Source organism: Salvia splendens, chromosome 7 (genome assembly GCF_004379255.2).
Source record: "Salvia splendens isolate huo1 chromosome 7, SspV2, whole genome shotgun sequence".
NCBI classification, from domain to species: Eukaryota; Viridiplantae; Streptophyta; class Magnoliopsida; order Lamiales; family Lamiaceae; genus Salvia; species Salvia splendens.
In genome coordinates this window covers 22,526,286-22,544,131 of record NC_056038.1, presented here as the reverse complement: position 1 = coordinate 22,544,131, position 17,846 = coordinate 22,526,286, and positions in this window count along the sequence as shown.

Sequence of the window (17,846 nt, the reverse complement as noted above, 5' to 3'; positions counted from 1 at the left end):
ATTAATATTAGCCACTACAGTAGAATAATATTGATTGCCCGTCCAATCCCAAATTACAAGTAATCTGGGCTTTACCTCTTTAATTTATTATTTCTCGTGTTTAAGATATAAATATCCATTAATTAATTTAAGTATGCTATTTGACTTTAATTAATTAATATCTTTTTTCAAGAGTTTTCTAGTACAAAATATTTATTTATTATTCTGGAATAAATTCCAACCGGCCGGGTTTCTGAATAATAAAACCTTTTTTGAACACCACTTGAGGATATTATCAAACTGGACTCACCCGGCACATGATTCATTGCAATAACAATACTAGCACCTCTAGACATTGATCACCACTAGCCAAGATATCAGGATTCTTGGATTGCGAAAAATCTGCACCATTTGATAAATCAAAATAGTGCATAATCAATATCGTATGCTCAATGTTATGTCAACAATGATTAAAAAATAACAATCACCGAGACCTCGTCTTTTAGTAAATAGCAAGAAAGACTTATCTCAATTGTTAGATCCTTCAGTGCTATACCACACCAGTGTCGTTTATTTCCTAAGGTAAGGAAACGTGCGGACTGACACTGTAAACTTTCACAATAGGTAGCCAAAGTCTATCTAGGTTGTGAAATTCTATTTCTTTTCTACAAAGGACCGACTGCGTCACCTTCTGTGAACGTCGTTCACGACCAGTCTACTGTTGCAGAAGAATTAGACTTGTTTGCTTCTTATACATATAAATGTTTAAGAAACATCTTATAAATGCATAAGCAAACACCAATGCGATAAAATTACTTATTCTTGCCTTGGGTTAAAAGTGGATTGTAGAATTTATTGTATACAAACCCAAAACTCTCCCACTCATACTCTAAGCAGGTCTCGGACCATGATACATCGAACTACCATACTTTTCACCTCATGTGTAAAACATGTTGCCATATAGGCATTTTATTAAAAATTCTGCCAGGTTGTTTCTGATGATATCTTGGTAACCATAATGTCTTGCTGCGCACTTAATCCTTAATTAATTTCATACTTCCTCTCTATGTGATTGCTTAGCCTTATCAGATCGTGTTTCCCTTGAGTTAGACACACGACTAGAGTTATTATAATAATATAAAATACTCATAGGCATACTCGGAATCACGGTCAAAGCTACTAGGAAGTTACTGAGAGTAACAACTACCTTAGCAGTTTCTAACGAAACCACACTTGTAATTTTCATGATAGAGCCTATGATTTAATCACACTCCTTCATGTCTCAGTATTCAACTCCTAAAGTGAACACATAGTCAGAGAATGACTCGATCACCGATCAATTATAAAATCGAGTTGATATAATCTAAAGGACGTAACATGGATGTTTGGTAAACTAGAGCATACTGTTTAGTCTTCTTCAAGTACTATAGTATATTATTTATCAATCCAATGTCCTTGGCCAAGGTTAATATGATATCAAGCTTCTATGTCAACGGCAAAGCTAATATCTAACTTAATACACATCATAGCATACATGAGACATCCAATTATGGAACTTGTCTCATTCCTCTGGATCCCATTCAGTGTTGTAAAACACGTGACTAGAGACAAGATAATTCCATCCAGAGAAGTAAAACCTTTTCTTGAAATTTTCAATGCTAAAATGTCAAAGTATTGTGTAGATGTAGGATTCTTTTAGAAAACATAACATTCTTTTCTAGCAATCTAAAGACTTGGATGCTCAGAATGTAACTAGTTTATCTTAAATTATTCATCCTTAAATTAGGTAGACGACCAGTTTCCTATGCTAGATAACCCTCTAAGTTGTTAATAAACTTTTATAGATGTCATCATCATAGAGTATCAAGAATATCAAATATAGTGCACTTTCAACTTTCTTGTACATGAAGCACATAACCATTAAGATGTACCATGTAGATGATCTCCTCAAAACTTCTACTAAAGAGAACTGTCTTGACAATCATAATACATACATCCTAATTTATGTAAGCTACAATAGACAATATGATACAGATCGTCTTAGACATAATGGCAGGCGAGAATAACATTCTCTCTGGGTATAACCCTTAGCCATTATTCTAGCCTTCTAAGATCCATGTTTACACTTGCAGATCCACTAGCTCCTACTGGCTGAAATAGTCTATGGGTAGTATCGCAAGTCTTGCAAACATTCTTGTCTATCATAGATTATTATTCAGAATCTATCATCTTTTCAAAAACAATTATCTGAATGAGCCAATGCGTCCTTGTAGTTACAAGGATTAGGTTCAAGTTGATCTAAGACTTGAGTCTAAAGAATCACTTAGACCCATGAACTTGTTATGTTCGCAAAGGACGCTCCCACTACAACATGGCCTCACAATCTCAGGTACATAAGTTGATTTTTCTTAGTGCATATGTTTCTAATGGTATGAATTCTTGGTTAAGATTAAAAAATCGATATCTCTCACTTATCTTGAGAGTTATCATGCTTGTTAGGCTTCTAATTCTTCTCATAATCTTCATCCAAGAATCTAGTATTCGTGTAAACAAATACATTCTAGTTCTGAAGAATATAGAACTTATACCATTTCTATCATTTGGGATAACCTTAAAACATACCTCAGTACACAACTCCAATTACTTGGATACATTTTCCAAATCATGTGTTGGAATAACTCCACACCTTGAGATGTGCTGGACTAGACTTGCCTCTAGTCTACAACTCGTGTGTTGTAGAAGGTACTGATGTTATGGCAGTTTCTTTAAGGTATAACTCGTTGTTTCCAACGTATATCCCATCAATGCTAAGGTGTTATTGAGTACAACTGTTCACTTATCGAACTCATCTTAGAGAGACTTCGATATGTTTTTATATGACTATCTCATTCTTTAGAAGAATGCTTGGAGTAGTCAACTAGGATTTAACTCCCACTACTGATCTTAACTCATTGCTCGTCTCCTATGGTGTAGACCATTGAGACTTGCTAGTCATTCTATGTTGCATCTCTATAAGTATTCTAAATCCCTTGAACCACCAAATGATTCTAACTTAAAGTGCATAAACCAGACTTACTTGACTTTCAAGCTATTTAACAAGCAAGTTGTTAAAATCTCGATAGTCACTTGAGTTAGACAAAATAAGTTTGAACAATAATTAAGTATTTTCTTGGCCTTATGTCTAAGTGATATAATACTTTATCATTCATTGTATAAGAGGTTGAACTATTGTGTATAACTCGATCTTGTTGCATTTATATTGTTTAGTTACTATGATGTATAATTTGTTTTTCTATAGTACTATGATAGATATTCGATCCACATTTCTTAATAATGCAAGCATTATAAAATGAAATTGAACTTTGTGGAATCGTAAAAAAGTTTAGAAACTGAATATAAATTCATTCTAAACAAGACTGTACCAATAAAACAAAATCTCTAACATCAAAACAAAACAATAAAGTAAGAATAAATAAATAGCTCCCACTGCAACAACTGCCCAACTGGATTAAGATCTCTCATTTAGAAGTTGCATTGTTATCTAAGTCATTGCCCTTCTTTAGAAGAGGTCAATCGAACTTACAATGCATATTCTCTTTGCATTTTCACCAAAAAATTTCTTGTCTTTCTTACTTTCAGCAGACATTGATGACAATTCAGCTCTTCCCTCTTTCTATTACTAGTCTTCTGTTTGATTGAACTAAGACATAGGAAAGATGCAGCTTTAACGAATTTGTCATCTATCATGTTATCTTCCTCTATTAGTAATAAAGTGAATATCATGTAGAAGGTTTCCAACTTTTAAGTAACAACCTTCATATAATCACTTCCTATTACATTTGGCGATGAACAGAGTGTAGAAACTATTTTAGTAACTGAATCACAAGATTCCTCAAAACATTCTATCTCTTGTGGATATTCCAATAGAATCTGGACATCGTCCTTATTGGATATTCCTCTTTCATCAATATAAACCAAGACGTGTCTTACTACTTAAAAGAAAGTAATTTGAACTTCTATCTCAAAGAACTTGTCAAGTACATGCATGAAATGCGTTCTTGAACTTCTTTATAGAATTTTGTCAAGGAAATGGAGGACATGAATTGGTGAGTACAAACGTTAAGTTTTCAGCAATGAGAATCTTATCCATTCACATTTCCAGTCTACATAATTTTGGCCATCGAGTTTAATTTCTTTAAGGTTCGCAGACATTATTAAGAATTTGGCTAAGAAGAAATAAAACTATTTATCACATATTATGCTTGATACATAATTGCAAACAACCAAAAAATAATTTATGTATCTCGCAACTGCAAAACCAAAATAAGTAAGCCTCTAGGGAGGTCATACAAATTCGGATTCCAATAATTTCCTGGTCACAATATCGACGAATAATCCAGAGATCACTAAGGTGGCATGGCCGCCAAATATTGCCTAAGCTTTTACCATAAACATTTGCATCTAGGAATTTCATTTCTGTTTTGATACTCCTTCTAGGGAAGGTCGTACGCCACTAACAAAATTCCATAGCTATCTTATAAATATGTTTAAACATTTGAACTTGCAATTTCACAGGATTATGGCTCCCACTAGGATGGGTCGCGATAATATTAGAAATATGCTCCTAGTTTAAATAATTTACTGTTAAGAAGTCTAATCTAATGAACTTGCTATTTCGTAGGATTATTGCTCCCACTGAGGTGGGTAACGATAATATTAGAAACTTCTTCATATACAGACCAATTTATGGATACCATATACAAAACACTGTTGTAATTATCGCTTAGTCATTTTAAACATGGTTTTTGCATAATTATCACAAAAGCAGATAAGGCAGATAATATACTTAAAACAGATTAACATCAATAAAATAGATAAATCCATTTAATTCATGGTGATTAATCACACTGGATAATTATTGAAATTATTAAACAAATCTAGGGAGATTTAATTAAATAATTAATTACTTATCTTATCCAAAATAGAAATTTCGGAGTCGATAAGATTTATCTTGGATAATGGTTATCCAAATTTATTTAGGTTTACCTAGATAGAATTGGATCTATCTAAACCCAATTAGGATATTCTAGATTTTATATAGATAATATCAAATCCTAAAATTCAAGAAAAGACTGACCTTGGATTATCATTATCTAAATCATACCAGGATATTTCAGGATACAAACAAATCTTTCCAAATCCATAACACGAAGATAAAATCCAATCATTCTAAGATTTAAGGAAATCTTAGATTATTTATAATAAGAAACTAGAATATATAATATCTATTAGGATTTATTCTAGATAAAATTAATTTTATCAAAATCCAATTAGATAAGGATTATCATTGTAATATATTTATCCAAATTTATCTAGGATATTTTCTAAATAGAAATAAATCTATTTATATCCATAAAATTATGATAAACTACAATTAATATTAATTAATTCAACTAGGATTTAACTAGATAGAACTAAATCTATCTTAAATCCAAAAGATAATTACAATACTGGATTAACAATTATCTAAATCTTCTAAGATATATTCCAGATAGATATAAATCTATCGATATCTATAAGATAGAGATAAATTTTATTATCTAAATCTATTAGGATATTTTCTAAATAGAATTAATTCTATAAATATCCACAAGATAAAGATAAACATGTATTTTAATTATCCAAGTCTACTGAGATATATTGTAGATATAATTAAATCTATCAATATCTACAAGATATGGATATACTTAGTTATTATTTATTTTAATCTATCTAGGATTCAACAAGACAGAATAAAATCTATCTAAATCCATAAGACAAAAATATATTTAATTACTATTGTAATACCCCGCTCAAATTAACGTCATTAAACGTTTATAGAGTAAATGAATGTATTAAAGCAAGTAGTATTTTAAACTCCTATGTTCCGTTGTATTAAAATCCTTGATGGGTTTTAATTGATAGTTAAGTGCCAATGTGAAACTAATTTTGATCAAGGACTTTGATGTGCAAGAAGATACATGAAGCGATAAAATAATTGTCCATGTACATTTATAAATCAGATGGATATTAAATGTTCATTTACAAAATATAGTCATTTCTCTTTAAATGAGAAATGTACTAATTATATTTAATTTATGATGTTACAAAAACGAGCTAAAGCTTCTTCGCAAAACTAATATTCTATCTTCAGGAAACCCCAACTTCCTACAAATGATGAGACAAGTAAAAAACGACAGTGCAATAATAATACAATAACAAAAAAACCTCCTACACGAGAAAATGACCACAGTAATTAGTAATATATATATATATATATATATATATATATATATATAGAGTAGTGATCTAGGGCAATTGCCCATTAACTACATAACTAGAGAACAAATCACAATAACAAGATTAAGCAAATCAAGGGCTAGTATTAATACATGTAATTTTCGAATTTAAGGAGAAATTAGTTCCCTCAATCACAAATTTACTCCACAATAACAAGGCGGGGGTATAACGGTCATTGCAGCCAAAATTACGTCATTGGCAAATTCAATTCATTTCAGAAAAGAACCTGCGTTCTTCACTCTTCTCTCTTCTGCAAAATTTGATCGCGATTCAACCTCCCAGTCGCCTTCGCCGTAGCCATCGCCATCGCCGTAGATGTCGCTATCCAGTGGTCAACATCTAGTCCTTCGCCGAACACGATGACTACAAATCAAAGAGATTTTTCGAAATGTAAATTTTCTACTGATGTCACGCCCGCATTTTCTAAGGATAGAAAACATGGTTGATCGCGACTAGGGGAGGATTAAAGAAGCGGGGAAGAAAGGGGAAAACAACAAAACTCGACCATAGTCCGAAACAAATGGGAATAGCTCGAATAAAATCAGAGTATCTCAACAATCAACAACTCAAAAGAAACAATATTTAGCGGAAGCATTTCGAGAGAAGGAATATGCCACGTGTGAAGACATGACACATTCTACTTAAATTTCTTCAACGGTCTTGCTCAACACCCACCGCACCCGTCACGCTCAACCTCGTTTTCTTAATATTCTGGATTTGAATTCCTTACTTTGACTTCAATTTTGTTCGCGAAGGGATCCCTTCCTTGAGTCCGGTTCACTTCTCTTTCATTTATTATTTATTTTCTAGGCCGCCCGAGCTTCCTATCTCCATCGGCCCAACACTCCCAAAACTATATTCTCATTCTTGATTATCAAAAACTCGAACATTAACTACTCCAATCCAAGTCCTCCATCAAAACCTTATGCCAAGATTAGCAATTTCCCATTGGGTTTAACTCACTGGTCCAACCCTCAATTTAATTCACATGACCCAATCAATTAAATAATACTCCCTAACCCACCTATGTTAAAAAAAAAGCCCAACAAGAAAAAAAAAAACTAAACTTCCCAAATGCCTCCAAAACTCACGCCAATCTCTCTCCCCTCAATTTCTTCCCAAATCTCCCCAAATTGAGAAATCCTCCCAAAATGAGAAATCCCTCATCCTGTCGTCTCTCTCTCTCCGTCGCTCCACCAACACTCCATACCAGAGCCGTCGGCCATTCCTCCTCCGACGCTCGCTGCACTCCGGCGACGTGGCGTCGTCCGATTCCCTCCGTCGCACTCCGTCGCTGGTTCTGCCGTCTCTGCCGGGGAGTGCTGCAGCTGTCCCATCCACGTCGTCGCTCGGCGCCGCTGTACCCGACGCCACTGCTGCCATTGCCGTCGGGTTCGGTCACAGCAGCTGCGGTCAGCCACCGTCAGACCATCTCACGCCGGCGGCCTCTGCTGTTTCTCCGTCGCCGCACAGGGCCGTCGCCATCGCTGTCGGCTTCTCCGCCGATTCGTCACTGCTGCTCGGATAGTGAGAATTTGCCATCTCTACTTGGAAGTTTGTAGTCTTTCTAATCTCTAATATGTAAAACTGCATTTGGTAAAATCTTCTTTGCCCTCTCGGTTTTTTTTCTTTTTTTTCTAGAATTATGGAATTGGTGCAAAAAAGATTATGATAGTTTCAAAATTGGTTGGATCAGCTAAAATCGTGGAGTTGTGGCTGTGTAGATAACCGATTTCTTGGAATCATGGGAGGTAGAAACCTGATTTTGTGGAACAGAAATTTGGGTGAGAATCTCACTTTAAATTCTTCCTTATTCAAAGTGGGATAAAAATTAATAAATTATTTGAGCTCATAATAGTTGGATTTCAAATTGGGCTAAAAGGAATAATTGCTCTAGGCCCAAAAGGAAGTTGAAAAGGACTTCCAAAAGTTGGTGACGAAGAATTGGGCTTCATACAAATAAATAAAAAAAAAGATCATAGCCCAAATTCAATAATAAAAACATTGGCTATTCCACCAACCTCTAAAATAATTGAAGGAAAATTGTCGGATGCACCAACGATGTCCTTTCAAGAACAAATAAAAAGGTAGAAAAAGTCGGGGTATTACAATCTACCCATCTTAACAAAAATTTCGTCCCAAAATTTGCTTACATCTTTCGAATATAGAATTTCTCCATCATCTTGTCTTCAAATTTCCAAGCAGCTTCCTCGTATCGTTAAAATTAACATTATAGTTCAAAGTCACATCACTGCCACTTTTAATAAATTACGCGAGATTAGACTATATTAAATTAAATCGCGCACTCCGCATCATCCCTCCTTGTCTTGCACCCTCCTTTGCGTTTGAACTTCATTTCGTCTGCGCTATCTTCCACTTCTTGAAATCTTCCTCGTATTCTTTTTGTTCTTGTCGTTCAGGGAAAACGTAGGAAATAGTTCACACATCAAGCTTGCTTCAATGTTTCGCGTCATTCCAAGAAAAGTTCCATGGTCCACCGGCCTCCATTCGCACTCTCGATCTCCTTGCCTCATCGTGCCTTGACAACTTAGAGGTTCACCCCAAACTTTTAGATTCTCGTTCGTTTTTTTTTGTCACTCGGGAAAGTGATAGATTATATCAACTTAAAACTACGGTTCGCGCGTACCAAGTCTAGCCTAAAACATAAGCACTCTATGTTCGCAACATACTTCATCGTCTCACATCTCAACATGTACCACAATTAACACCATTCATAACGCAAGATAAACACACAACATTTTCACATCCCATAGCAAAACACTTTCGCACTTCTCATTTACATTCATAAAATTTTGACACAAAAGCTTTCTTCAACTCTCGCCATTTTCCTCAAAATTTCCACATCTCACTTTTAAAGTAAAAGTTTTGACTAAAAACTAAAAGGTACTTTCGCATCAACTTTCATCCTTCGTATAAAACACTCCATAGAATAACGCATCATACTTTGCACCTCATAACATAAATAACATCACACTTCCGTAGCTCAATTTTCCAAACAAAAGAGTTAAAACTATTTTTCTCGAAACTTAAAAAAAAATTTGAACAATTCATAAACACAATATTTCCATTGATCAAATCTTATCATAAAAGACAAATCATCCCATTGCAAGACATACATCTTTTTATCACCATTGATTTTCATCTTCTCGCAAAAAACACACACACACACACACACATATATATACCATAGCTCCTCTATCCCATTGTAAAACATACTTTGTTTTCATAACCATAGCTCTTCTCATCTCATTTCCAGAAAACTTTCTTATAAAAAATTTTCATAAAATAAATTACCTCTTTCTTGATTGAGCGTGGCGAAGCGGGATGTTGAGCCTTCAATGCATAATTATTATTATCATTATTATTATTATCACTATTATTTTAGTCTAGCGAAACAAGTCTAGACTAAGACTGAAAAAGACTCTCGGGTCCAGAGCGGAAAGAAAAATTGCTCTGACACCACTTTGTCACGCCCGCATTTTCTAAGGATAGAAAACACGATTGATCGCGACTAGGGGAGGATTAAAGAAGCGGGGAAGAAAGGGGAAAACAACAAAACTCGACCATAGTCCGAAACAAATCGGAATAGCTCGAATAAAAGCAGAGTATCTCAACAATCAACAACTCAAAAGAAACAATATTTAGCGGAAGCATTTCGAGAGAAGGAATATGCCACGTGTGAAGACATGACACATTCTACTTAAATTTCTTCAACGGTCTTGCTCAACACCCACCGCACCCGTCACGCTCAACCTCGTTTTCTTAATATTCGGGATTTGAATTCCTTACTTTGACTTCAATTTTGTTCGCGGAGGGATCCCTTCCTTGAGTCCGGTTCTCTTCTCTTTCATTTATTATTTATTTTCTAGGCCACCCGAGCTTCCTATCTCCATCGGCCCAACACTCCCAAAACTATATTCTCATTCTTGATTATCAAAAACTCGAACATTAACTACTCCAATCCAAGTCCTCCATCAAAACCTTATGCCAAGATTAGCAATTTCCCATTGGGTTTAACTCACTGGTCCAACCCTCAATTTAATTCACATTGCCCAATCAATTAAATAATACTCCCTAACCCACCTATGTTAAAAAAAAAGCCCAACAAGAAAAAAAAACTAAACTTCCCAAATGCCTCCAAAACTCACGCCAATCTCTCTCCCCTCAATTTCTTCCCAAATCTCCCCAAATTGAGAAATCCTCCCAAAATGAGAAATCCCTCATCCTGTCGTCTCTCTCTCTCCGTCGCTCCACCAACACTCCATACCAGAGCCGTCGGCCATTCCTCCTCTGACGCTCGCTGCACTCCGGCGACGCCAGCGTCGTCCGATTCCCTCCGTCGCACTCCGTCGCTGGTTCTGCCGTCTCTGCCGGGGAGTGCTGCTGCTGGCCCATCCACGCCGTCGCTCGGCGCCGCTGTACCCGACGCCACTGCTGCCGTCGCCGTCGGGTTCGGTCACAGCAGCTGCGGTCAGCCACCGTCAGACCATCTCACGCCGGCGGCCTCTGCTGTTTCTCCGTCGCCGCACAGGGCCGTCGCCATCGCTGTCGGCTTCTCCGCCGATTCGTCACTGCTGCTCGGATAGTGAGAATTTGCCATCTCTACTTGGAAGTTTGTAGTCTTTCTAATCTCTAATATGTAAAACTGCATTTGGTAAAATCTTCTTTGCCCTCTCGGTTTTTTTTCTTTTTTTTTCTGGAATTATGGAATTGGTGAAAAAAAGATTATGATAGTTTCAAAATTGGTTGGATCAGCTAAAATCGTGGAGTTGTGGCTGTGTAGATAACCGATTTCTTGGAATCATGGGAGGTAGAAACCTGATTTTGTGGAACAGAAATTTGGGTGAGAATCTCACGTTAAATTCTTCCTTATTCAAAGTGGGATAAAAATTAATAAATTATTTGAGCTCATAATAGTTGGATTTCAAATTGGGCTAAAAGGAATAATTGCTCTAGGCCCAAAAGGAAGTTGAAAAGGACTTCCAAAAGTTGGTGACGAAGAATTGGGCTTCATACAAATAAATAAAAAAAAGATCATAGCCCAAATTCAATAATAAAAACATTGGCTATTCCACCAACCTCTAAAATAATTGAAGGAAAATTTTCGGATGCACCAACGATGTCCTTTCAAGAATAAATAAAAAGGTAGAAAAAGTCGGGGTATTACAATCTACCCATCTTAACAAAAATTTCGTCCCGAAATTTGCTTACATCCTTCGAATATAGAATTTCTCCATCATCTTGTCTTCAAATTTCCAAGCAGCTTCCTCGTATCGTTAAAATTAACATTATAGTTCAAAGTCACATCACTGCCACTTTTAATAAATTACGCGAGATTAGACTATATTAAATTAAATCGCGCACTCCGCATCATCCCTCCTTGTCTTGCACCCTCCTTTGCGTTTGAACTTCATTTCGTCTGCGCTATCTTCCACTTCTTGAAATCTTCCTCGTATTCTTTTTGTTCTTGTCGTTCAGGGAAAACGTAGGAAATAGTTCACACATCAAGCTTGCTTCAATGTTTCGCGTCATTCCAAGAAAAGTTCCATGGTCCACCGGCCTCCATTCGCACTCTCGATCTCCTTGCCTCATCGTGCCTTGACAACTTAGAGGTTCACCCCAAACTTTCAGATTCTCATTCGTTTTTTTTTGTCACTCGGGAAAGTGATAGATTATCTCAACTTAAAACTACGGTTCGCGCGTGCCCAGTCTAGCCTACAACATAAGCACTCTATGTTCGCAACAGACTTCATCGTCTCACATCTCAACATGTACCACAATTAACACCATTCATAACGCAAGATAAACACACAACATTTTCACATCCCATAGCAAAACACTTTCGCACTTCTCATTTACATTCATAAAATTTTGACACAAAAGCTTTCTTCAACTCTCGCCATTTTCCTCAAAATTTCCACATCTCACTTTTAAAGTAAAAGTTTTGACTAAAAACTAAAAGGTACTTTCGCATCAACTTTCATCCTTCGTATAAAACACTCCATAGAATAACGCATCATACTTTGCACCTCATAACATAAATAACATCACACTTCCGTAGCTCAAATTTCCAAACAAAAGAGTTAAAACTATTTTTCTCGAAACTTAAAAAAAAATTTGAACAATTCATAAACACAATATTTCCATTGATCAAATCTTATCATAAAAGACAAATCATCCCATTGCAAGACATACATCTTTTTATCACCATTGATTTTCATCTTCTCGCAAAAAACACACACACACACACACACATATATATACCATAGCTCCTCTATCCCATTGTAAAACATACTTTGTTTTCATAACCATAGCTCTTCTCATCTCATTTCCAGAAAACTTTCTTATAAAAATTTTCATAAAATAAATTACCTCTTTCTTGATTGAGCGTGGCGAAGCGGGATGTTGAGCCTTCAATGCATAATTATTATTATCATTATTATTATTATCACTATTATTTTAGTCTAGCGAAACAAGTCTAGACTAAGACTGAAAAAGACTCTCGGGTCCAGAGCGGAAAGAAAAATTGCTCTGACACCACTTTGTCACGCCCGCATTTTCTAAGGATAGAAAACACGATTGATCGCGACTAGGGGAGGATTAAAGAAGCGGGGAAGAAAGGGGAAAACAACAAAACTCGACCATAGTCCGAAACAAATGGGAATAGCTCGAATAAAATCAGAGTATCTCAACAATCAACAACTCAAAAGAAACAATATTTAGCGGAAGCATTTCGAGAGAAGGAATATGCCACGTGTGAAGACATGACACATTCTACTTAAATTTCTTCAACGGTCTTGCTCAACACCCACCGCACCCGTCACGCTCAACCTCGTTTTCTTAATATTCTGGATTTGAATTCCTTACTTTGACTTCAATTTTGTTCGCGAAGGGATCCCTTCCTTGAGTCCGGTTCTCTTCTCTTTCATTTATTATTTATTTTCTAGGCCGCCCGAGCTTCCTATCTCCATCGGCCCAACACTCCCAAAACTATATTCTCATTCTTGATTATCAAAAACTCGAACATTAACTACTCCAATCCAAGTCCTCCATCAAAACCTTATGCCAAGATTAGCAATTTCCCATTGGGTTTAACTCACTGGTCCAACCCTCAATTTAATTCACATGGCCCAATCAATTAAATAATACTCCCTAACCCACCTATGTTAAAAAAAAAGCCCAACAAGAAAAAAAAACTAAACTTCCCAAATGCCTCCAAAACTCACGCCAATCTCTCTCCCCTCAATTTCTTCCCAAATCTCCCCAAATTGAGAAATCCTCCCAAAATGAGAAATCCCTCATCCTGTCGTCTCTCTCTCTCCGTCGCTCCACCAACACTCCATACCAGAGCCGTCGGCCATTCCTCCTCCGACGCTCGCTGCACTCCGGCGACGCCAGCGTCGTCCGATTCCCTCCGTCGCACTCCGTCGCTGGTTCTGCCGTCTCTGCCGGGGAGTGCTGCTGCTGGCCCATCCACGCCGTCGCTCGGCGCCGCTGTACCCGACGCCACTGCTGCCGTCGCCGTTGGGTTCGGTCACAGCAGCTGCGGTCAGCCACCGTCAGACCATCTCACGCCGGCGGCCTCTGCTGTTTCTCCGTCGCCGCACAGGGCCGTCGCCATCGCTGTCGGCTTCTCCGCCGATTCGTCACTGCTGCTCGGATAGTGAGAATTTGCCATCTCTACTTGGAAGTTTGTAGTCTTTCTAATCTCTAATATGTAAAACTGCATTTTGTAAAATCTTCTTTGCCCTCTCGGTTTTTTTTCTTTTTTTTTCTGGAATTATGGAATTGGTGAAAAAAAGATTATGATAGTTTCAAAATTGGTTGGATCAGCTAAAATTGTGGAGTTGTGGCTGTGTAGATAACCGATTTCTTGGAATCATGGGAGGTAGAAACCTGATTTTGTGGAACAGAAATTTGGGTGAGAATCTCACGTTAAATTCTTCCTTATTCAAAGTGGGATAAAAATTAATAAATTATTTGAGCTTATAATAGTTGGATTTCAAATTGGGCTAAAAGGAATAATTGCTCTAGGCCCAAAAGGAAGTTGAAAAGGACTTCCAAAAGTTGGTGACGAAGAATTGGGCTTCATGCAAATAAATAAAAAAAAGATCATAGCCCAAATTCAATAATAAAAACATTGGCTATTCCACCAACCTCTAAAATAATTGAAGGAAAATTTTCGGATGCACCAACGATGTCCTTTCGAGAACAAATAAAAAGGTAGAAAAAGTCGGGGTATTACAATCTACCCATCTTAACAAAAATTTCGTCCCGAAATTTGCTTACATCCTTCGAATATAGAATTTCTCCATCATCTTGTCTTCAAATTTCCAAGCAGCTTCCTCGTATCGTTAAAATTAACATTATAGTTCAAAGTCACATCACTGCCACTTTTAATAAATTAGGCGAGATTAGACTATATTAAATTAAATCGCGCACTCCGCATCATCCCTCCTTGTCTTGCACCCTCCTTTGCGTTTGAACTTCATTTCGTCTGCGCTATCTTCCACTTCTTGAAATCTTCCTCGTATTCTTTTTGTTCTTGTCGTTCAGGGAAAACATAGGAAATAGTTCACACATCAAGCTTGCTTCAATGTTTCGCGTCATTCCAAGAAAAGTTCCATGGTCCACCGGCCTCCATTCGCACTCTCGATCTCCTTGCCTCATCGTGCCTTGACAACTTAGAGGTTCACCCCAAACTTTCAGATTCTCGTTTGTTTTTTTTTGTCACTCGGGAAAGTGATAGATTATCTCAACTTAAAACTACGGTTCGCGCGTGCCCAGTCTAGCCTACAACATAAGCACTCTATGTTCGCAACAGACTTCATCGTCTCACATCTCAACATGTACCACAATTAACACCATTCATAACGCAAGATAAACACACAACATTTTCACATCCCATAGCAAAACACTTTCGCACTTCTCATTTACATTCATAAAATTTTGACACAAAAGCTTTCTTCAACTCTCGCCAGTTTCCTCAAAATTTCCACATCTCACTTTTAAAGTAAAAGTTTTGACTAAAAACTAAAAAGTACTTTCGCATCAACTTTCATCCTTCGTATAAAACACTCCATAGAATAACGCATCATACTTTGCACCTCATAACATAAATAACATCACACTTCCGTAGCTCAATTTTCCAAACAAAAGTGTTAAAACTATTTTTCTCGAAACTTAAAAAAAAATTTGAACAATTCATAAACACAATATTTCCATTGATCAAATCTTATCATAAAAGACAAGTCATCCCATTGCAAGACATACATCTTTTTATCACCATTGATTTTCATCTTCTCGCAAAAAACACACACACACACACACGCACATATATATACCATAGCTCCTCTATCCCATTGTAAAACATACTTTGTTTTCATAACCATAGCTCTTCTCATCTCATTTCCAGAAAACTTTCTTATAAAAAATTTTCATAAAATAAATTACCTCTTTCTTGATTGAGCGTGGCGAAGCGGGATGTTGAGTCTTCAATGCATAATTATTATTATCATTATTATTATTATCACTATAATTTTAGTCTAGCGAAACAAGTCTAGACTAAGACTGAAAAAGACTCTCGGGTCCAGAGCGGAAAGAAAAATTGCTCTGATACCACTTTGTCACGCCCGCATTTTCTAAGGATAGAAAACACGATTGATCGCGACTAGGGGAGGATTAAAGAAGCGGGGAAGAAAGAGGAAAACAACAAAACTCGACCATAGTCCGAAACAAATGGGAATAGCTCGAATAAAATCAGAGTATCTCAACAATCAACAACTCAAAAGAAACAATATTTATCGGAAGCATTTCGAGAGAAGGAATATGCCACGTGTGAAGACATGACACATTCTACTTAAATTTCTTCAACGGTCTTGCTCAACACCCACCGCACCCGCCACGCTCAACCTCGTTTTCTTAATATTCTGGATTTGAATTCCTTACTTTGACTTCAATTTTGTTCGCGAAGGGATCCCTTCCTTGAGTCCGGTTCTCTTCTCTTTCATTTATTATTTATTTTCTAGGCCGCCCGAGCTTCCTATCTCCATCGGCCCAACACTCCCAAAACTATATTCTCATTCTTGATTATCAAAAACTCGAACATTAACTACTCCAATCCAAGTCCTCCATCAAAACCGTATGCCAAGATTAGCAATTTCCCATTGGGTTTAACTCACTGGTCCAACCCTCAATTTAATTCACATGGCCCAATCAATTAAATAATACTCCCTAACCCACCTATGTTAAAAAAAAGCCCAACAAGAAAAAAAACTAAACTTCCCAAATGCCTCCAAAACTCACGCCAATCTCTCTCCCCTCAATTTCTTCCCAAATCTCCCCAAATTGAGAAATCCTCCCAAAATGAGAAATCCCTCATCCTGTCGTCTCTCTCTCTCTCCGTCGCTCCACCAACACTCCATACCAGAGCCGTCGGCCATTCCTCCTCCGACACTCGCTGCAATCCGGCGACGTGGCGTCGTCCGATTCCCTCCGTCGTGGCGTCGTCCGATTCCCTAAACCCTAAACCCGTCTCTGCCGGGGAGTGCTGCTGCTGGCCCATCCACGCCGTCGCTCGGCGCCGCTGTACCCGACGCCACTGCTGCCGTCGCCGTCGGGTTCGGTCACAGCAGCTGCGGTCAGCCACCGTCAGACCATCTCACGCCGGCGACCTCTGCTGTTTCTCCGTCGCCGCACAGGGCCGTCGCCATCGCTGTCAGCTTCTCCGCCGATTCGTCACTGCTGCTCGGATAGTGAGAGTTTGCCATCTCTACTTGGATGTTTGTAGTCTTTCTAATCTCTAATATGTAAAACTGCATTTGGTAAAATCTTCTTTGCCCTCTCGGTTTTTTTTTCTTTTTTTTTTTCTGGAATTATGGAATTGGTGAAAAAAATATTATGATAGTTTCAAAATTGGTTGGATCAGCTAAAATCGTGTAGTTGTGGCTGTGTAGATAACCGATTTCTTGGAATCATGGGAGGTAGAAACCTGATTTTGTGGAACAGAAATTTGGGTGAGAATCTCACGTTAAATTCTTCCTTATTCAAAGTGGGATAAAAATTAATAAATTATTTGAGCTCATAATAGTTGGATTTCAAATTGGGCTAAAAGGAATAATTGCTCTAAGCCCAAAAGGAAGTTGAAAAGGACTTCCAAAAGTTGGTGACGAAGAATTGGGCTTCATACAAATAAATAAAAAAAAGATCATAGCCCAAATTCAATAATAAAAACATTGGCTATTCCACCAACCTCTAAAATAATTGAAGGAAAATTTTCGGATGCACCAACGATGTCCTTTCAAGAACAAATAAAAAGGTAGAAAAAGTCGGGGTATTACAATCTACCCATCTTAACAAAAATTTCGTCCCGAAATTTGCTTACATCCTTCGAATATAGAATTTCTCCATCATCTTGTCTTCAAATTTCCAAGCAGCTTCCTCGTATCGTTAAAATTAACATTATAGTTCAAAGTCACATCACTGCCACTTTTAATAAATTACGCGAG